Source organism: Diadema antillarum, unplaced genomic scaffold, assembly GCF_040938485.1.
Source record: "Diadema antillarum isolate AM-2024a unplaced genomic scaffold, OU_Dant_1.0 seq00000774_RagTag, whole genome shotgun sequence".
Taxonomy (NCBI): Eukaryota; Metazoa; Echinodermata; class Echinoidea; order Diadematoida; family Diadematidae; genus Diadema; species Diadema antillarum.
The window spans coordinates 123,318-146,154 of NW_027271663.1; the positions used below are offsets into that span (position 1 = coordinate 123,318).

Genomic DNA, 22,837 nt, shown 5'->3' on the forward strand with positions numbered 1-22,837 from the left:
ACCCCTCGCATGGTAGGTCTTCAAGGTTAACCCCCGGCCTATACCCCTCACAATAGGGAGAATCTGCTACTATCCGCGATAGCGCGTCTGCGTTTCCGTGACGCCTACCTGGACGGTGCTCAATGTTCATATCGTATTGGCTCAACTCTTCGAGCCAACGGGCCAACTGGCCTTGCGGGTAACGGAAATTAAGCAGCCATCTAAGGCTGCTGTGGTCCGTTCGGACCGTGAATTCCCTACCAAGTAGGTAATGGCGGTACTGTCGCGTGAATTTCACAACTGCTAGCAATTCTCGCCTCGTTACACAGTACCGCCGCTGTTCTGGGGAGAGTGCGCTACTTCCATACGCAATCACCTTTTCCTCCCCATCTTGTAACTGTAGGAGCTCTGCTCCCACTGCATCATTTGAGGCATCCGTGTCCAAAATGAACCGGTCATGTGCATTGGGCATGGATAATACAGGTGGTTCTGTCAGTCGTTGCTTCAGGAGCTCGAAAGCTTCCTGCTGTTCAGCCTTCCACTGAAATGCCCTCTTTCCAGTGATGCGGTACAATGGCACCGCAATTGCTGCCAAGTCCTTAATGAAGGAGCGGTGATAATTCACCAGTCCCAAGAACTGTTCCACCTGTTTTGTGTTACATGGTACTGGCCATGCCCTAACTGCCTCGATATGTTCTTCACGAAGCGCGATTTGGTTTGCACTTACATCCCTACCCAGGAATTCTACTTTCTCCTGGAAAAGGATGCATTTCTTGGGTTTCAACTTCAACCCATAGCTCGCGAACCGGTTCAGGACCTGTTTCACATTCTGTAGGTGCTCCTCCACAGAACGTCCCAGGACTACAATATCATCCAAGAAGGCTAATACTGTCTCCCAGGTCAGACCGTGCAAGACCAAGTTCATGGCCCTGGAGAAGGTAGCAGGTGCATTACACAACCCGAATCCCATTCTCACAAATTCATACAGGCCATATTTAGTTGGGAAGGCAGTTTTCTTCCTGTCACTCTCACACAGCTTCACCTGGTAATAAGCGGAATTCGCATCCAGCTTAGCGAACCACCTATTCCCTTCGAGGGTGTCGAGACACTCCTCAATATTGGGCAAAGGATAGACATCCTTCCGGGTGACTGCATTTAAAGCACGATAGTCTACGCACCATCGTACTCCACCATCTCTTTTCCTGATCAACACCGGAGGGGATGCCCACTCCGATTGTGAAGGTTGGATGATGCCTGCTTCCATCATGCGGTCAAGATGCGCCTTCTCCTCCCCTGCAAAATTCAAGGGAGTACGCCGCATCTTTTGCTTAACTGGGTTTGCTGTACCCGTATCAATAGAATGCTCCAGGGCCTGAAAATTCCCTAGATCGAATTCATCCTTAGCAAAGACATGGGCGTACTGTATTAACAGCTGTTTTAGCTGGGCTTGCTCCTCGCTTGATAGCAAGGATGAGGAGCGCTCATACAGGCTTTCCAAATGCGCAGGGAGGTCTGCCTCCCCTGTATGGAGTTGGCACACTTGTGGGTCGCCACAAGATTTCTGTATGATGGTCCCAGCATCATTCAACTCCTGGGCTTCCCCCAGGACCACCATGTTTGTCAATCCCACTGACCTATCAGTGGGGTTAATGACATACATCTTCACCCTTTGTCCGGCTGGGTGGATAGCATGTGGTATCATCACACACACGTCTGGGGCAGGTTCAAACAAAAAATCCCCTAAACGTTGATCTAATATTCCTGTTATCCTCTTGACCATGTTGGGAGGAACGATCGTACGTTTTGAAACATACACTCGCGATACTCTCCCATATGGTGAGGGCTCACTGTGCCCCATGGGGATGAATTCATCCCCTATCTGTAATCGGGCTTGTTGAAGGTGTAGGGTCACCTTTTGCTGACGAAGGAGATCTAGTCCTAGCAACATTTCATCTTCAATGGCAGCCACATACAGTTGTACTAGGCATTCACAAGTCCCTAACTTGATTGGAATAGGACCTACAATCATTCCTGGCATTCGCATATCGCGACCCGCCGCATGTAGAAATACCTCCCTGATCTTTTCAGGGCGAGGGTCTAATTTCTCGTACACTTTATCCGAAATGATTGATACTTCTGCAGCAGTGTCCACTACTGCCTTTACCGATTCGCTGCCTATCTGTACCGGTACCATGAACATAGAGGTAGATCTCAATTTACACACAATAACTTCGTCATTGTCTTTAGGGGTGTCCTCCCCTAATGGACTGATATCCACGGCTACATGGTCACCCCTTGGAATATTATATCCCTTGAGGGGCACGGTGTCTCCCTTAGAAGGGGGCGCATCTCCCTCTTGGGTCCGTTCCTCGATGTACTGGGACAACAGGGAGATTACCGGATCAAATTCAGGATGGTTACTACCCTCCTTACTTCCATGACTATCAGAGTTTCCTACCAGAAATGGGCCCGCAGTTATGTGGGTCGGGGTAGGGCCTAATCCTCCGACCCCGAGGAGTTTGACTCCTCATCCGTTTCCAGGAAGGACACCCTCTTTTCAGTTCTTAGGAGGGGACAGTCTTTCTTGAAATGTCCTTCCTGTCTACAATGAAAGCAAATAAGTTGCCTTCCTGGGGAGCTCGGTGCTCCCCCAGGATTACGGGGAGGTCTCCTCTCCCCCTGGCCTAGAGAGGGTGACACCCCACCCGAGTTGCGGGGGTTCTGTCCCTCTACTAACTCATCTACCTTTTTCCCAAGAGCTGCCAGGGTGTCTAGCTTCTTCCCCATGGATTCCAATACGTTCTCCATGGATGCCAAGCGATCAAGTTTCTTCCCTAGTTTTTCCACCACCCTTTCTAGGTCAGCTACACGGTGCTCTATACTGGGCGAGGGCGTCCCTCTTGGGGTGCCCCCTCGGCCCGAATGGAAGGGGGTATTATCCACCCTGCAGACTTGAGGTTCTCCCTCATCATCTGAATCAAGCTTCATGGATTTGGCTTGACGTGCCTTGCCATACACTGCCTTACGGGAGTGTTGATACCACCGTAACGCTTCCACAGCATCGTCTACATTCAGGGGTTGTCGGTCAAGGGCATACCACCCCGCCTCTTTATCAGTACACCCCTGACATAGACGGAGGACCAGTTGTCGCTGCACTGCTCTCTCTGGGAGTTCTGGAAACGCACGGCTTCCCAGTTCGTTCAAACGATCTGCCCATTCGCACAGAGTTTCCTCCGCGCTTTGACGAGCAGTGCTGAACTCTAATTGCGCTGCCTCCACTGGCTCCTGACGATCAAACCGTTTTGCAAAGCGGTACATGACTTCGCAATATTTCAACTCCGGTTCGCGACTCATCAGAAGCTCAAAGAAATTGCTCGCCTTCCCCAACAGGCACCAGCATAATTGATCTAAACGCTGATCCGGGCTCCAATTTCTCGCATTCGCGAAGGCCTCAAATTTGCGGTAAAACGCCCTCCAATTTCCTGTTCCATCGTAGGAAACAGTCTTTGGGAGGGGTTGGTAGCTCCAGTGGTCAGACGAGTCCGTTCCCTGCCTACCCTCGGAGAAGTCAGAAAACTCACTCCTCCTGACAGGGCTAGGATGGCGCGTCTCTTGCCTACCCCACTGGGCCTCGCTATGATCCCACCTCGCTGTACGCGAGTGTGCACGTTCCCTTGGTAGGGAGTGGGCATTCTCCCTGTCCCCGGAATACTCTCTATCATTCCCACTTCTCCCCTTAGGGGTACCGCGTCGCTGAAGCCCTCGTCCCCCTCCGTCACCCTCGCATTCTTGGGAGTCGGAGGCCGAGGTGTCGTAGCTACCACCACCTCCGCGTGACTTCCCATAACGGATATCTTGTGGGACTCGACGCTGCACGGAATGGTGACTATTCACTGCGGCGCGCGCCTGACCGACCTGGGAAGAAGTGGTCTTCCCTGGCTGTCCCTCCCTGAGGGGAGGATATACATCATATGGGTATGGGGAAGTCCCCCGAGACTGGACTCCTCCCCCCGATGTCGCAGCAGGGTCAGCTGTAGGGGCGCTTGAAGGTAATGATAACCCCTCGGGCTCTAACCGTGGGCAAAACACAAATTTCGGGATGAGCTCCTCAGCCCCTGGAATGTCAGAGGACTCCAACAAGTCCTGAGTGACATTCCCATGCTCATCCCGGAGCTTCGTAATGCCATCGACTTGGGTTGCCGACAATCCAAGACGTATGAAATCACCACGGGATATATAATTAATGGGCATCGCCATGACTAGCGCCCCAGCACGTAACCTATTCACTTCACAAATGTGCCTAAATGGCTGTCCTAAATCAACACGTAATAATTAACAAAATCTTATGCATATACCCACTGCTACACAAATAAAATACGATTAATACACTCTGGGATTATTTTTAGAAGCAACAATATACCCAGCAACTGTTGAGTACCACTGTAACACACACACACTGTAATAATACACTACGTCTACCACTTAATCACCAGAATTACGAGTCAATAAATCAAACTTAATAATAAATATGCTTGGTATCTGCTGTCACAAAGGAGTAACAATTGTTCACTACCCCCTCCTCCCCTTATCACAAAAAAGAAAGGGAGCAGCAGGGAAACCAAGGCACAATAAAAAAAACGAAATCAAAACTGAAGACAAAAAACTGTACTGCACTTGCAAGACGACTGGTGAGCAGTGAGCACTAGTAAACACCAAAAAAAAATATGCAGGCGGGGTGCGACAGCCGAAGCCACGAACCCCAAACGAGAAATGTAGATACCCCACTACACAGAGACAATTTAAAAAAAATAATTGAGCAACCACTCACACCCGGTTACCTACACAGGGACACCGGGAGCTGGTCCAAAAAGAATCACTGTACTCCCCTACACTCACACAAAAAAAAACGCAGGCCAATTGACCAATAGCCAGCACTAATACGAGCGACAAACAGAATACGCACACAGAGGGACCAGTCTGACACGGACACTTGTCAGTACAGCCAGGCCACCCAACTCACAAATAATAAAATCCAGTCACAGAGTACAAAATGATCGAGAACGGCACTCAACAAGGAGAAATGAAAATCTTCGTTAACCAAAAACGAAAACTAAAAACCACTAGCCGAAACACTAGTTCGAATAAAAGAAGGTATAATTCAACTTACCCCACTGTCCGTCAGCAACACAACGATGCCAAAGGAGCGAAGGCGTGGAGCAACGCAATCTCCGGACGATCACGCTTCACAGCAAAATTAAAAACGATGCAGTAGTGGTGGACAATACCGCCCAGCAAAATAGTACAAACAGAGAAGCGAACGCCTCCCAAAACTATGAGCCACTAGCACACCTTCCTCCCGAAGAGAATGGAAAATTCCCCCTTCGAGAAGAAAGAAAAATGAGACATCCGCTGCCACTAAATAATCGCGGGGTGAAAGACTCCTGCGACCAGAAGAAAACACGAACGTTCCACAGATAACACAGTGAGAAAAGAGTACGGTGCGAACAGCTCGGAAAACACGTGTAGAAATGACAGCGAGAATAGAGGACCACGCAGACCAAGAGAAGTAAAAGAACGACAGCGTGACAGGGAGAGAACGCAGAAAACCGCGATGCGGAGCACTACGTGCGAAGAGAAGAGAGAGCGCGACAGAGAGAACACGAATAAGAAACACGAAGAGTCGCGCTATACGAAAACGCACAAATAAGAAAGCACGATACCAAGGTATCCAGTACAACAGGCGTGCAGCTCACCGCAGGGAAATACCCTCCCTCCTTACACACGATGGACGTGGAGAACTGTGCACGCCAGAGCCTGTATATACACTGGAAGCCTTGACAGAACGGCTAGCGAGTGCAGTGAATACACGCCGTACACACGAGCGATCAGGCAAGGCTATCGCGCGAGATGGCCGGCAAGTCTCAACTCGCCCCAGCCGGGATACACAAATATACACACGTGAATACAACACGCAACGAATACAGTGATAACACGCAACGAATGGGGCAAGGGAGGTCTACCTACCCAAGCCACCGAACACGTGTGGAACGAAACACGTGAAACAAATTAAAACGAGAAACAGATCACGCAGACGACTACCACGCAATTACAGTACAGGGCAGACCGAAATCTGGACCTGGACCACGGTGATTAAGAAAACGCACCACGCAAACAATGACAATCGCACTCACAACCCGAAATCACACCAAGGTATAATTTCAGCAAACACCACAGGCAAACAAACTAACAAAACAAAGCAAACTTGCAACTAGAACAACCAGAAAAGATGATATTTCAATGAATTTAGGGCTCCCTGAAAACAGGTGGGCCTGGTCTAGTGCAAGATGTTACAAATCACGCACTGTCATTCAAACAATCAGCACACTCCTCCTCCCCAACAACAAAATTACCAATGAAAACGATTTCACCAAGACAATTAGACAAAACAAGCACAAAACAAATTACACCACAGGAACAATCGACAAACGTGGACACCGCCAAGCTCCCTCGCGCTGCCAAGAGCTCTCGCCTCGGCTCCGTCGCATGTGCTCCACCCGTCGCGTATCGGTGCGGTATAGGAGTGCAACGCCTGTTGGCGAAAATAATAGCGGCAGCGGAGTCAGCTTAAAGTGCGGCTCTATGTCCACGAAAACAATGGCACAGGAAGTAGGACAATTGTCCGTGACGCCACTGTTGTAGTAACGGTAGTACTTACCGGCACTACTGGTGAGTTGCAACTGTAACTTGTCTTGTAGCTCAGTCAGTATGTCTTTCAATCAGGTTCCAGGTCACAACTGAGGGATGTACGTACAGACAATCCCTTTTATACCTCCCCTGTAGACAGGGGGATTAGAATAAGACCGCTAGGGGGCGCTACTACTACAATGGCTTTGTAAGAGTCAGAGGAGGTAATGAAGAGGTACACTGTAGAATTAAAAATCATCTAGTCTATACCTGTGCAAATGTGTAGTACTGGCATAGAGAATTCTATGCCTTTCTAATACTCCTCAAGTTTTTTTACACAACTTTTTAAGTGATACAAAGACACTAGTCACTACAGTAGTCTTTCAATGTGATGACTGAAGGTATCAATCCATGAATAAAACCCTTCGATCAATTTATTGCATAATACTGGGGGTTCCACATTGTTGCACACAACACCATTGCACCAGTATCATCATGTTCATGCATGTGAGAGCTAAAATTTGGTTTCTTAAACTGTAGACCACCTACTCATCACGTACAGATCAGTCCAGCTCCAGTATCCAGCTGAGTTGATACAGAAAAAAAAACAAAACAACAACTTGATGACAGTGTCAGTGATGATATTCAAGTCCGAGTTTCGAAACCAGCATTATCTCTCGATACGAAGTAAGTTTAAATCATAAAGTAATCACTAGTTAAAGGAGTATCAGTACAAGACTTACCAATTATCTCTGCCGGGGTTGTATTGTAGTTTCCCTGCGGTTTCACTTGGCGGAGTAATCAGCTACACAGCTTGGCTTTTTGCAGATTTGGTCACAGTGACACAGTGTCAATTAGGCATGAACGGGCAACCAGTCCAGGGCAGGCTAAAGAAAACCTCTGCCTGCCGAAGAATCCCACTGCAACTGAACGGTTCCCGGTATTTCATCGAATATTCCACCGGAATTAGCTATCAACAATTCCAGAATTTTGACTTGGACGCAATCTGAAGTGACATCATGATTCGATGAACATGATTCAGCGCAGAAACTATGTGGCTTTAATCAAAGCGACTTACACTCACAGCTGTAGGAGTCGGACTGCAGCATAACACATGCTGTGCGTATGTGAAGTGTGACATCGCCGTACAACACACCAGTGAGTCTCAGCCCCAAGCGCACCGCGTATCTTCTTGTTTTCCTCGGGAAGAAAGTCATGTGACTCCCTAATACTCATCAGGTGACTAGGCGATGTGGGCGTGGCCAATGCTATTCCATTTTATTCGTTTTCCCCCATCTCCAGAAGAAACTTACAAATAGGAAATTTTACAGAAAACAAGGGCACAAGGTGTACAATAAACGTAATTTTCCAGTGTGCAATAAATGAGGATGGTATTTATTTATTTTCATGAGTATGTGAAAATCCTCAGCTTGAATCAGGATAAGAGTATGCAGAGCTAAATGAGTGATGACTGATGGTGATGGCAAACCCAAAGAGCAACGTGGATTGAGTGAAAGCAGCAACATTAGTAGAACACATCAGTGAAAGTTTGAGGAAAATCGGGCAATCGATGCAAAAGTTATGAATTTTTAAAGTTTTGGTGTTGGAACTGCTTGGTAAGGAGACTACTAGAGGCTATGACGTATGAGTGGACTACAATATAAAGAAAATATAAAGGTAATTCAATAAATATTCATTTTTCGTGAAAATTACACATTCCATCAACTTGATACTGACATATGTGAGGGGTAGCAATTATTCCCCCTGCTTTCTGAAAACGGTTAGTCACGTGCTCTTTCATTATGCTAGAAAAGTGATTTTTTTGTGGAATTCTCTTTATATTTTCTTTATATTGTTGTACGTCATAACCAAAACTTTAAAGATTCATATCTTTTGCATCGATTGTCCGATTTTCCTAAACTTTCACTGATGTGTTCTACTAATGTTATTGCTTTCACTCAATCCACATTGCTATTTGGGTTTGCTTTGATGTAGTTTGAATGGAGAGAAAAATGAATTATGGAAATAGCCATTGTCACTTTTCTCCACGTTGCAAACACGCAAATAAAATCATAAATTAATATGTGCTGTACAAAATATAGGATACTAGTACGTGATGTATGCACAGATTATGTTCGCAAATTACGATGTATTCATAATGGTTTGTGGTGGATTGTATCATTATTCTGGGGTGAAGAAGTATAGACAGGGCAGGAAAACTCAAAAATATTTTGAAGTCCGATTTCCAAATTCAGGTAGACGGAACTAAAGGCAAACTACTATGAAACCCTCGGCCCTCCTGCCCCCATGAAAAAATACAAACAAACCGTAGACTTAATCCAAGCGCAATTTGATCTTGCAGGCCTTTAAAAAAAGCAATGATAAGAACAGTATTCTCATTCACTCAGTGTACACGCATCATGCATATCATCACACAGAGCGCTCTCCACAAAAACACTCATATAAATTATCATAAGTTTTATTGTCATCACAATCCCTCATTTTTTCAACCACCCCCCCCCCCCAAAAATAGAAGAAGAAAAGGCTGATTTCATTTCTTCTTATGTACTGTGAAGGAATAATGGTGCAAGCTGTTTCCTTTAAAGAGCAAGGACGCATACTTTAAATGTATGCGTTGTGGCAGACACAGGAGCATGAATGTGAAGAAAACGAAGAAGTAGTCGTCTCCTGGTTTGCGTCTCTCCTTGAAATGAGTGTAACTGTACACTTGTTGTATGATATTAGTATACTATACATACACACAAACGCACAAGCACACATATAGAGTATAATAACATACAATATATATTATATATTACTTAAATATATATATGTATATATATATTACTTAAATATATAAAGTCACAACAGAGGAATGCAGGGAATGCATTAATAGCCAATCTTGATTTAATGAATCCGAATTTTCGAGGATCCTTCCTCTTCATCAGGGATGACAGTGCGAATTTTCACAATGATTATTAAGAGTGAGGTAATGAATATATACATATATATATATATATATATATATGTATATATGTATATATATATGACTCATAGGCCCATATATATATTACTTAAATCTCTCTCTCTCTCTCTCTATATATATATATATATATATGTGTGTGTGTGTGTGTGTGTGTGTGTGTGCATGTGTTTGTGTATGTGTGTGTGTGTGTGTTAATGGGGACTGAGTGGTTGAGTGATGTGTTTCTACAAGAAGCGCTACCTTCTGTGGTCCTCCTACAAAGGGTTGCTATGTAATAGTTATACAAAATAGTGCATGTAGGCCTATGCACCGATATGTATAAATACATTAGTGAATAGACGCATACACGTATACATCGGTGTGCTAGAATTTGTTTAATAGATCATTATTGTGTCGGATTCGACAGTATATATTCAAGAGTTTAAATGACGAATACATATGTTAACTAAGCATTTCGACTAAATTCAGTTAGTCTGCAACCACTATCTTGATTCTAAACATCATTATTTTCTATTGGCTATATTGCAACATAAACACAAATTTGATATCCGAATCATTGCTCGTTTGAAATGTCCATACTCTGGCGCAAATCTGTTGTATTTAACCGCTATGCAAATTAGTTCTTCCACATACGAGTTTATCAAACTTTACATCAGTATAACAAAACACGTGAGGCAGTTATGTGTATAAACATATTGTACATCAGAACAATAGAATAAATAACAATTCTTGGTAAAAGATATTTTACGCACAAGTAAAAAGACGGTGAAACATTTTACTATCATTACGATAAAAGTACAATATTGATGATTTTCAAAGGAGGTTTTCCTGAAAAGTGTGACTTTAACAGAGTACATATTTTTCAACAATTTCAAAAACTCCTGTTTAAATGAAGTAATGATGGTAATCGTAGCCACTTGATTCAGGAGATGACGAGTGGCCTCAGGTCTTCCATAAAACTGCAAACGGATTTTCAATAAATCTTTCTTTTATAAGAAATTGCAAAGGGAGAAATATCATCTCCATCAAATAACGTTTTAATTTCTAATAACTTTGTCTTGATGTTTTTTAGAAATACTTGAACTTCAGTTGCAAATTGATGGGCTAAAATACTGCATATTTACAGTGGCTTTGTGTAAAACCAATGAAGGTGGAGTAGTGACGTGATAACATACTATACTCATCTCATCTAGGCACAACCAATGTCAATATTCGTTACAAACGAGTGTCATTTATACGATTCCCATGCATTATACGTTCAAATTTTAACTATTTTAATGACACTATTTTTTTGTACTCTATACTTTATCTGCTGCACTCAAAGTAATCATTAGGTGACATTGCACTCTAGCTTACCCTCAGTTATTCTGCCGATATTTTCATTTATTGATAGAATTCATCTCCGTATCAAAATGATACAGAATTTTTACGAAGTAACGATATTCATTTGCACAAACAGACATGACAGATGAAAAGGCGTCTTAAGATCATACAATATGTATTACGGGTATATCCATAGAATAAATGTCAAAAACATACACTAAGAAAAAAAGAAAAGAAAAAGAAAAAGTGTTTACTTTCTCTCTCTCTCTTTTTCAAAGTTCAGATTTTTCGTACAGGACAGCAAAAGAATGGAATGAAATACATATCAAATTAAAGGACACTATTTTTATCTTTTACTATATTGGTTGGAAAACATATTTTACGCTTGAATGGTCACGCATTTTTTTCTTCTTCGAAGGTGCAAAATCAAAAATTGCAACAACAAAAAAGGACAATAATGCACTGATGAGTACATGCCCTGCCTCAAACAATGAAACAAAAGATCAATTGCACACAATGGCTTTGTCTTTGAATGAGTGACAGAATAGGTGAATTAAACTGTACGATTGAGTGTGCAATCTGTCTCTATTTCCCAGAAATGGGGGAATGCAACTTTGTTTTAAAAACGGATCTGAGCAGCCACAAAGATGATTAAGTGTCCAAACTAAAAAAATTGTTCTGAAATTGTAGGTTGAATAAAATGTAATAGCAGTAACTGCACAGTGGTGGTCTGGCCTGTGCAGTTAAAGGACACTGATTGCCAAGGAATACTATTGTGGAGATCAATTGGTTACTCCGCTTGTGCCGTTCCTGGAGAGGCATCCGGACACCATCTTCGAAAACCATTTTCATATACGATAACGCAGGCACCCGAGTCGTCAATATTATCCGTATTGTTTAACCCTTTCTGTGCAAGGGATTTTGGACAATGTGCACAATGCTATGGGGTTTTTGTGCCAGCTGGCACTTGAAGCACACAATTGTTTAATTAATTGATCCCAGGCCAGCCACTCGCCAGAACCCCATTGAGGGTGCGCATCCGGCCCGGTTACATCTTTCAAGACATGAATGGGTATCTGACTGCATGAATGAGGAGAATTAAAACCTTCCACATTTCAGGAGTAGCCTACACAGAGTGACATCCAGCATGTTTCGTTGATATACTTCTCTGATTGGAAATTATATGGAGGCTCAAATAAGATATCGATCTTAAAGAAAAATTCTAAGATTGAAGACGGAAAGATCATTCTTCTTTATAATCATATTCTTCTCACACTGTCTCATGTGCAGTGAACCATGTAAACTGTGTGTGTGTGTGTGTGTGTGTCTGTGTCTGTGTCTGTGTGAATTATTGTTTTGTGCAATATGGCAAAATTCCAGTAAGTTAGACTTTCAGGGAGCAAAATTTCAATTTTTGTCTTTTGCACATTGGAATAGTTATAATATTGAAGACTCTGTTCGCTCATGCGTGTATTTTGACCCTGAATTCACCTAACCAGTTGAAAGACAAATAAATTACCTTAAATATGATTAATTATTAAAGTCTTATATTAAAGATTATATGAATTAAAAAATGTGCTTACTTTCTTTTTCCCCATGTATCATTGCAACATTGTTTGTTTGTTTTTTGCAATTTTTTCTTTTTGTACCTTCGAAGAGAAAAATGTGTGTGATCATTTAGGGGTAAAATTCCTCATTATGTTTCCCTACCAATATGAAAGAGAATGAAATTTCATGTAATCTTATTACATGTTATATAATTATTCTATTCAATTCTATTACAGTATCGTATGAGATCTCTTAACTTGAAAAAGTGTTTACTTTCTTCTTCTTTTTTACCGAGTGTATATAAAGCACATTGACATACATATTTACATACCACATACATACATACATACACATACACATGGCATATTCATAGGCCGATCTCTGCCTATACGTTGATATAGACGAACATACTAGCTGCTGTTTGGATCGCTTTAGTATATTAAAGACAAAGTGTCCGACAAAGCTATCGAATCAAATTTGATTGTACTATAAACTCACTAATTCGTGAAGATTTTGACAAACACGTGATATTTGAACGTCATCATGGTACTTGATTTAGGGTACGCTACAAATGTTCGAATTATTTAAACGAGCCCCTTTCTCATTTTCGGATTAACGAACCTCTAGGTATAGGGAGTTTGTGTGTTTCGGATTAACGAACCTTCGGGATAACGAACCTTCACAAAAAAGAACCTTCGGAATAATGAACAGCACCCCTTGCTTTAATACGCATGATGACAAAATACAACTGCTATAAAGCAAATCAAAACATGACTGTCTCGGAGGAAACAGGTTTACGATGACTATGTTGGAATTATACTGTTTGTCAAGATTAATATGACCGTTATCATTTTGGGGTCACATATTGATTAATGATCGTTCTTGCAACAATACCTACTTATCCTTCCCCTAACAGAGATTTCACCCCCATTATTTTGTTCATTGGATTTAATAACACATTATGATCAGTTTGCGATCTTATTGTATTAAAGGCAGTTTCATGCGCATGCCAGGTGTCAAATTACTGAAATGCAAACTATATCATGGGAAGGGGGGGGGGGAGATGAGATCATTCCTATCGTTATGACCGTGTCTACATTTTTGAAAATGCAGTGTCCTATTTCTGCTGCTGGACTGAAACAGTGATATGGGCGGTTCTAATGCACATGCGCCGAACATCACCATCTAGCGGAACGAAGCGGTCTTGGCGCGTCTCTTTCTCCGCGTAGTCCACAATCAGCCCGATTCCCGTCTGTTCGTTCTCTCGTAATTTACCGGCCCAGTACACGACGCCATCGTAGACCTGCACGTCATGGACGAAGTGGATCCCTTCAGGCGTAATGTCGATGATGCTGTCCACGTAGGAGTTAACGTCCTTGAAATAGATTTTCTTATTTCTCTTATCGGAGAAGAAGAGTCGAATTGTGTCTCCTTAAAGAAGAAAAGTTTTTCGCACATTATGGTGTTGCATTTACAGTTAACCATTTGCCATTTCTTTACTTGATAACTTATGAGGATTCGTTTAATTGATTACAATTTGCGCCCTCTTTTCACGAGGCATGACCGTAGCCACAACATTCCGATTAGTGATGATTGACATGCGCTGACAAGCCTACTGTTACTCAAAGTGTTTTAGAGTTCATGCAGCATTCATATACCACGAATTATACGCCTAAATGTGACTCTTCATATCATATTCAATGTATATGAAATTATATCCGAGCGTATTGTTTAAGGTATAGTAAAGTAAAAGGGAAAGCAGCTAGAGCAGTTCTTCATTTACGCGATCACATAAAACTTTAATTTATATACATAACATGAAATATATAAACAATTCATAAACTATACATTGTATACATTGTGTTTGTATATGTGTATGACGTTGATGTAGATACACAGAATCACTATATCAGATCAATATATCGGATTTAGAGATACTAACCTCTCGCTTTGGTATACAAACAACATCTTTTACAATGAATTATAAGGATAAAGAAAAGGCATTCCTGGGGATTTCATTATTTGTGGTACAGTAAAATTGGAGGAGATTTAAGAAGTGACCACGTAAGGTGAAAACATGGAAAACGTCTGATTTTATTAGTTCAGATCCGATTACCATGAAAACTTTATCATTCTATTGTATTCTGTTCATGAGAGACAGCTGAAACATGGTGTATGTGGAATTCCACTTTTTTATCATAATGTGAGTCGAGCGACTCGCCGACAGGAACTTGCACACTGCGCCTTGTTCAGATTGAGAATGTAAGACAGTGAGGTGCACTTAACCCCTTCTTTGCCAATGAAGCAAATGAGCAAAAGTTTCACACACAAACCTACATGGACAGAAAATCAATATGACGCTCAGATGGTTAATATCTTATCAATGTGAGCTACGCTCAGACCGGTCACTGGTGTGATGTGTATGTAGAATTCCACTTATTATCATGTGGCGGGGAGAGTGACTTTCTGGCAGGAATTGGTATAATAGCGCCTTGTTTATACTGAAAAATGAGACGTTGAGGTGGACTTTACCACTTCCGTGCCGATAAGCCAAATGCGTATTAATGTCACACACAAACATCATGGACAGCAAAATGATTTGGCGTATACAGAGGATTAATATCTTACCTATGTGAGCTATGCTCAGTCCGGTCACTACTGTGAGCTGAGAGCTTTCGACAATCTGCTCAATCTTGCTAGGACCCTGCCCCAGGGACATGCGATCGATGCCGTGATCCCTAGCCCAGTAGAGGAACCTGTCATAGTACGATATTGTGAGAGAAAGTCAATTTGACTCTCTCCGAAACAGATAATTCACGTGTAATTGGAAAAGAAATCACATTCTTGGATATCGTTAGTTGGTGTTTTTTCTTTGGTATAGTTCTCTTATTTCCAGTCTTATGGAATTTGCCCCCTGATGTTAAATCCTTATCTTGCAATGATATTATTTCTCAACCCTACTAAGTCGACAAACGTGATTATTTAATCATTGTTATTCATTTATTTTATTTTAGAATGATAACCATATCTGAATGTATCTGTTTCGAGGTTTCAGATGCCACTGCTACTCACAATGCTGCATTCCCACTCAACCATGCTACACTCAGTCAGTCCGCAGCACGTATGCTAATGAGCCGATCCGGCAAGATTTATTCAGCACTCTCGTTGACGATCTTTGCGTTCCGAAGGTGTCTCTTGAGTGCGAGATTTTGCGAGAGTTTGAAAGGGCTTTGGTTTTCACAGTGTGTGCTGGCACAGCGACTTTTACATGCATTCATTATGGTTACAAGTCACGATAAGTTGTTCCCCAGACTTTGATGTTTATTTTCATACCAAATTTGCGTTTAATATCGGTTCTTGTCATGACGTTATAATCAGTTGAATTTGCGTAAATTTCACCTGTTTTTCACGGAAGATTTTGTTATCTAAAGTTCGTTTTTTATTCCTGACCGGATTAAGAAACCGTTGTTTCTGATTTTGGCTTTTTCGTAGAGAGGAAACTTAGATGCTCATCATAATATTGGAGTCAAGGAGACGCAACCATGATTTATACTAGTTTTTCCGTTTTGAAATGTCTGTAAAATTCACTCCTAGGCGGGAAGTATGCTCCACACAAAGTGTACAGTGGCGCGAAAGAGCTCTCTCATTGGACAGTGCTTGCATTCGCGCGCGCTATACCAAGCTTCTAGCTTCTAGCTTCTGTCCGAAGCACAGAAAATCTACACGCGCGCCTATGCAAGCATGCGCTCTGCACGCACGTGACGTGAAACCGTAGCAGCGTAATGACGTAATGCAAGCGCTGAAAATACGTATTGATAAAATTAAGAAATTATTAAATAGGGCATTAAGAGTTTCTATGAATGTAAAATGGAGATTTTCGAGTGAAGCATTATTTGATTTGATACAAACAAATTCAAAGTTAAAGATAGATACATTTATTGAAAGAAGTGATAAACAGTTATTGTATGTGATGTATAAAATTGTAATTAGGATTATGCCACAAATTGTATGTAATTTATTTCCATTTAAGCAGTCTACTTACATACTGAGAAAAGGAATAATGAAATTAGATGTACCACACCCAAGAACCAATTTTAAGAAACGTATAGTGTAACATATCGAGGCGCTAAATTATGGAATAATTTATCAGACGATGTAAAGCAAAGTGTATCCTTTTTTATATTTAAACATAAGGTGGATAAATTATATACGTAGTAATCGTTTGCATTGAACTGTAACACTGTGTATTAATAATTTTGCTTTGTTTTTTTCAGTACCTTAATTCCCAGTTTCTTTACGTAATATGCATGATTTTCTATGATTTGTTTTTGTGTGTCTATTTGTTTGATTTTTGTATTTGATTTTTGTTGTTTTTTGTTATTTTTTTTAGGTTTCCTATACTATGCATAAAATGTTGTATTTTGTAATTGTATGATTTTTTTTTACTTCACGGACTCACAGAAGAACAGCCATTGGCTGAAGTGAGTGACCCGTGGTGAAATAAAATAAACTCAACTCAAAAATAAACTCAACTGAATGCAAGCGCTGTCCAATGAGAGAGCTTACTCTTGAGATTGCACGGTTTCAAGCTGACCAGCCCTGACATCGACGTATATTTTACTGGTTCCTGACCGGATTAAGCAACAAATTTTCAAGATACATGGATATAAAGATTAAGAGATGGGCTACCAAATAAGGCATTTTCATTGAGACGCAAGGTGAATTAGGTATTCTTTTGCCGTCTTGAACGTGTACTACACGAATTACTTTTTTCATCATTTTTCATTTACAATAATTTGAGTAACATGTGACGATAGCTTACATATTTTCCTTGGATTTGATACCAAATTTGTGAATATAAGGTGTATTTTTGTTGCCGAAAGCCCAGGGACAAAATCCCCTTCCGCAGCTCATTACGTATGCAAGCCTATAGAGCGGGCTTGCATACGAGTTGAATAAATACGAGCGAATTATCGGGTGCTGCGGTCTGACCGTACTGTTCATTTTATTTTCCCCTCCCTCTTTCAGTGCATACAAATTGATGTTCCTTCGAAAGTGTTCTATCAATACTACAGTACATGTCGACATTAAAACATTTTGTGTTACGGTCGTTCTTTTATAATGAAAATCAAAGAAGCTTGGATTCCTTGAATTGATATGACTTATTTGTATCTTCTTCATTTCACTTCGGCACAAAATGGAAAAGGAATGTTGCAAACAAAATAGTATAATCCTGCATTCACGTAACTCTAAGAGCATGGATCAATCCATTCGTGAAGCAAAGACTGATGATTTCCTGTTCAGAAAAAAAAAGAGGGCTGCTTTAGCTCGACGTTTACCCCATACATCGCCCCTTCTCCGAAGAAAAAAGCACCAGGAGCACGCCATCTCCACCAATCGTGTGAACTTGATGAAACCTCATAAACATAGAATACACCCCATAAAGATGTCTACACAAACTAAACAGCTGGTGATTGCTATATGTCGTTAATATCTTTATTCGCGATTGCATTAACAATTCAAAGCCATATGACAAATTCGAACAGATATGCACGGGCCCTAGCTGTCACTAGGTCTTGCTTCTCGCTGCTGGACTCGACTAAGTCTCATGCAACGACCAACTGCTTACAGTTTCTCTTGTAATAACTGCAAGAAGTAATTGCCACACGGCCTTCGTCATAGGCTACCAAATAGCTCCGTCGATCCAGTTCAATTAGGAAGCGCTTTCCGTTTGAATACCAATATTAAAGAATATAATTTGAATTAGGTTTTGACTCGGTGCAAATTGTTCACACAGTATCACAATAAAGAGCAAAAAAATAATGTGCCATCCAATGTGAAAAATTGTCTCTTTTATTTAGTAGTCTTTAAAGCAAGGAGTTTGTTCATGAATGACACGAACGTTAAGTTTTTGTTGTTCTTTATTTAATCAGTGTGTGCATGGCTGAGCATACCAAGGGCTTTGCCTGATCAAAAGATAATCTTTTACACTGTCCTCATTGGTCAAACTTAGGTTATTTCGTTCATACTCTCCTGCCACTTATTGGGTTTTTTTCACATTGCTGAAGGCCATATTAAAAGTAGCTGTTTTTTATATATTTCTATCATATCTGCAGCCAATACCAGTGGGCTGCTGCATAAGTCGCCCATGGCAAAAGTTGATGCCATGTTTCAACAGGTAGACCATAGGCCTAATCGTATGATCGACATTCCTTCGGAATTAAGACGCCCTCGGTATTTTCATCGTAATCGCGACGAATTGGATACAACGAGACATCATGAGTAAACAAAATAGATGCATACCTAAATAAAGACAAGAAAAAAATCAAAGCTTTAGGATGGAGCACTTCCGTTTCTTTCTCTCGCTCTCTCTCTCTCTCTCTCTTAAAGGGATGGTACATAGTATTGGTTGAGGTAAGGATTCAGCTTTCAACATTTTACTTGGAAACCACTTAAAGATATGTTAAAGAGCATACAATTCTTAGAGGAATTCGAAGTTTATCTGATAGAAATCGGTTTTGAAATGGCTGAAATATCAACAACAAAAAAACCAAGCAAAATTATTAAGACAAAATGATCCCGATAAAATGGGTCCACATTTTGTTACGATCGCCTTGTCTTGGATATTCCTACCATTTCAAAACCAATTTTCATCAAATAAACTTCATCAAATGAACAATAAGTGGTTTCTCATTATCTCACAAAATTACCAGCAAGAAAAGTTAGAAACCTGAAGCTCCACCCCAACCCAAACTGTACCATTCCTTTGAAGGAAAAGAAATGAATACCGAACATCAACAAGTGCTAGAAGCCATGGACATATCCGTATGCTGATGGATCTGACTTGATTTTGAAGGACTGACCGAGAAAGAATAACTATTTGCTTATGCATAAGAACACAAGCTCAATTCTAACTTCACCGCATAGCCTGTGTGATGGTATAATCTTCTTCGGGAAAGAAAAAGGACTTCTCCCAAATGCACGAGAAATACATCAAGAATAGCACCAAGGAAGGCGGATGAGTAAGTTAGGCATATACAGAATAATGGACCTCGGATAAACCTTTTGGTTTAAAAAATGCATGCCACTGACCTATTTTGTTGGTCAACTCGCAATGCTCTTGGAACGTTGGCCTCAAGAGTAAATCTCGTCTCAGGTTTACCGAGTTGTTCTGACGTTATGACGGACTTCGTACGGGTGGATATGTAGACAGTCCGAGAGAACTCGTCCAGTGCAATCTGCCCACCCTCTACCTCGACGCAGTCTATATCAAACACCAGCGTAACATAACTTTAGCTGACGCGCAGGATAACATAGGTCTATACAATACGGGTCTTTCCATAGGGTTGGGGCACATAGGCAAAATCTCATCACCTGCACATACAAATGCAACTTCTGTAAATACACACTACCCAAAGCTCAATGTTTTTTGTTTGTTTTGTTTTTTTTAATTATGGTATGTGTGTATGTATGTTATAATGTGCGGTACAGAAATGGAATTTTCCGTTTTTGTTGTTTTTCTTGTGTTCATTTAATGTTTGGTGTCCTACCCCTTTTTACGGTACCAAGTGTAACACATTTAATGTATGTTGGGTTCAAAACACTGATACACAGAAGCGCCTTGTGATATATCATATCAGATCATTGCAAATACACTATTATGATATGTCTCGCTCACAATGAAAATTTTGTTTGGCCATCTGAAAGTTAATATTAGAAAATTGCACGTGAAGATTAATGTACCTATGTAATGTTTCACATTGATCCTTTGAATGTAGCATCACATAGGTATGCTGGCTATCCCATCAGAAACGTTGCATTGTTCAGAGCTGCAAAACCTATCAATGAAATCAACCCTGGGCCATAAACATAATAACTGTGCCAAAGATGAAGTGACTACAAGCGTAATGGTTTCTTAATTGCAAGAAGTAACAGCCATTTTCATTGGGCTTTCGTGTCCTCATCACATAAGTACAAGGAAATGTCAAAAGTCTTTTTTTTTTTTACATTGAAGTCTTCAAAACTGACTAACTTATACCCCTCAAGTATTGTGGAGTTAAATACAGGCTTGTATACATTTTTTTTTTTTTTTTACTGTACAGTTACGGCACATTTGAAGAATGCTTTATTTGGGACAAGGGCAAGTTTGAGGGTTTGGTGTCCGCATCATATAGGTATTCTGGTCATATATTATTGTTTGCTGGTTGCCAAATTTCACTATTAGATTCAAAACTATTGCCTTTTAACAATGTTTTATGGAAGGATGGACAGATTTAATACAGAATTCTGTGCATAAAAATATTGTTCTCAGAGTTTGAGTACCTATGTGATGAGGACACCGTGTCCTAGATTTTTGCATCAGATAGGTAAATCCTGTTTATGTTCGTTATCAATCACTATAAACAAATTATAAAACAATAATAATTAATTTCTAGTCCATTCCTAATTCTTTTCAGTAAAATAGTCAAAGAATAATGTTTCAGCTCAAGAAAACACACACAAACCTCTTTTTATCCAGAAATTATGTACCTATGATGCGGACACCAAAATTTGGTGTCCACATCACATAGGTACATTCGCTTGTCAGCCAAGGCATGGTTACTGCAGATATTGCATTCAGTGTTTCTCAACTTATTCTTTCTAGCAGTTTCTTCCAACATAATTCATTTTATGGTGAAATAAGCATATTTAGGCCTCCTTAGACCTCATTTTAGGTCAAAATAGTACCTATGTGATGCAGACAACATTGTGTCATTGGTTACCCCATCATCCTGACAGCCTTGTCAGGGGTCGCACTTAACTTTTTTTTTAACTAGCCAGGCGGACTACTTAGAATCAATTTTGACACTGAAGCAATATTTTGGCTAGCCAGACGGACTAGTAACTTCAGCATTTTATGATTTTTAGCTAGTCCGACGTGATTTCGGGTGGCCAATGGCCAGCGGACCATTGCTAATTTCGAACCCTGCTTGTATTTCACTTCTATTCATGACTCTTTGCACTTTGTGACTTCTATTCTTAGTCTTCAAGAATCAATTGCTACTGGAGCAGTAGGACATTGTTAGTCATGAATTTCTTCAAAAATATCAAACTATGTACCTATGTGATGTGGACACGTACCGTGTCCGCATCACATAGGTAACCGTCATTTCATATCCGTTACACAAAAAGGACTAAATGAGACAAAATTCACCTTTCTCAAAAACTTGCATGATTGCATTATGTTCATTCTGGTCCATTCAAAATGTTTCTAGAGCAAATTTATGACAGTTTTTTTTTCATGGTCAAGTTTGACCCTTAATGAAAGTAAAGAGCACTAGTACTACTATACTATGTAATTATGACAGGTTAACTTCAGTATTTTGTGAAAAATAATGATGTTACTAGGGGAAAAGTGCATCTATTGAGGATGCTACATTTATGAACGTGTATCGCTGAAATAGTTTGATGTTCTAAACTGTTTTGATTGGAATTCTCATGAAAAAATCCCTCAAGAGCTCAAATTTGGTGTCCCCATCACATAGGTATTCATGATTTTAACATTTGGCCATAAAAGTCTTTAAAAAATGACCTTTGTTGTCTAAGATTTTTGTTGACTTAATTGTTATAATGACAAATAGTTTCAAAGAACTTCATTAAACTTGATTAAAGTGATGATGAAATTTTGACCACTATGTTCCATTTCGTGCCCCAACCCTATGGAAAGATCCATATGTATACTCAACCAAAAATTAAGTTCCCCGAGCATTTTTGGATATATCTCAAAAAGTATTTTACCAATTTTCACACTTCAAACGGGAATGGATAGGGAATTTTATTATTCATAACATGAAAGGCATATTATTGCCACCAGATACCATTATTGGTGTGAAAAAAAATGCATTTTATGTCAAAATGCATGGAAACAAGTTGCATTTTAGTGATTTGCATGGACTTTTTCACAAATAGGCCTCATCAAACAATAAGATCTTTGACCTCTCCAGTTTCCTGAAACTTTGCTTTAGGATTCCTTATGGCATTGGGCGAAACCAATTGTCTACTAGCCACCTCCTTAACTGGAACCCCAGCTTCAAGGAAAGCTGTAGATCTCCCTCTTTCAAAAATTTGCAGACGCGGCATGATGCAAAATGGCCATAAGCACATTAATGTGATGAACCCAAATTGGAATTAAAAAGCACAGGGCTTCGACCGACATTTTCATACTGAAAAGGCCTATTGTTTAAAAAGTATGTATAATATCTGCTAAATAGGAAAGCCCATTGAAGCTGAAGAAATTCATGAGAATTACATAACAAATTGTGTAAAAAGATCATTTGC

The 22,837-nt window shown here is 40.6% G+C and overlaps 1 protein-coding gene across 1 annotated transcript in view; it reads right to left on the minus strand.

Moving 5' to 3' along the window:
• Window positions 1–7,435, minus strand: part of LOC139738923 (alpha-N-acetylglucosaminidase-like) — a 39,426-nt gene extending 31,991 nt beyond the window's left edge. Inside the window, exon 1 of the mRNA XM_071649548.1 lies at window positions 7,407–7,435. The gene's annotated coding sequence lies outside the window, so the exon portion shown is untranslated. The remainder of the gene's footprint in view (window positions 1–7,406) is intronic.
• Window positions 7,436–22,837: the final 15,402 nt, after the last annotated feature.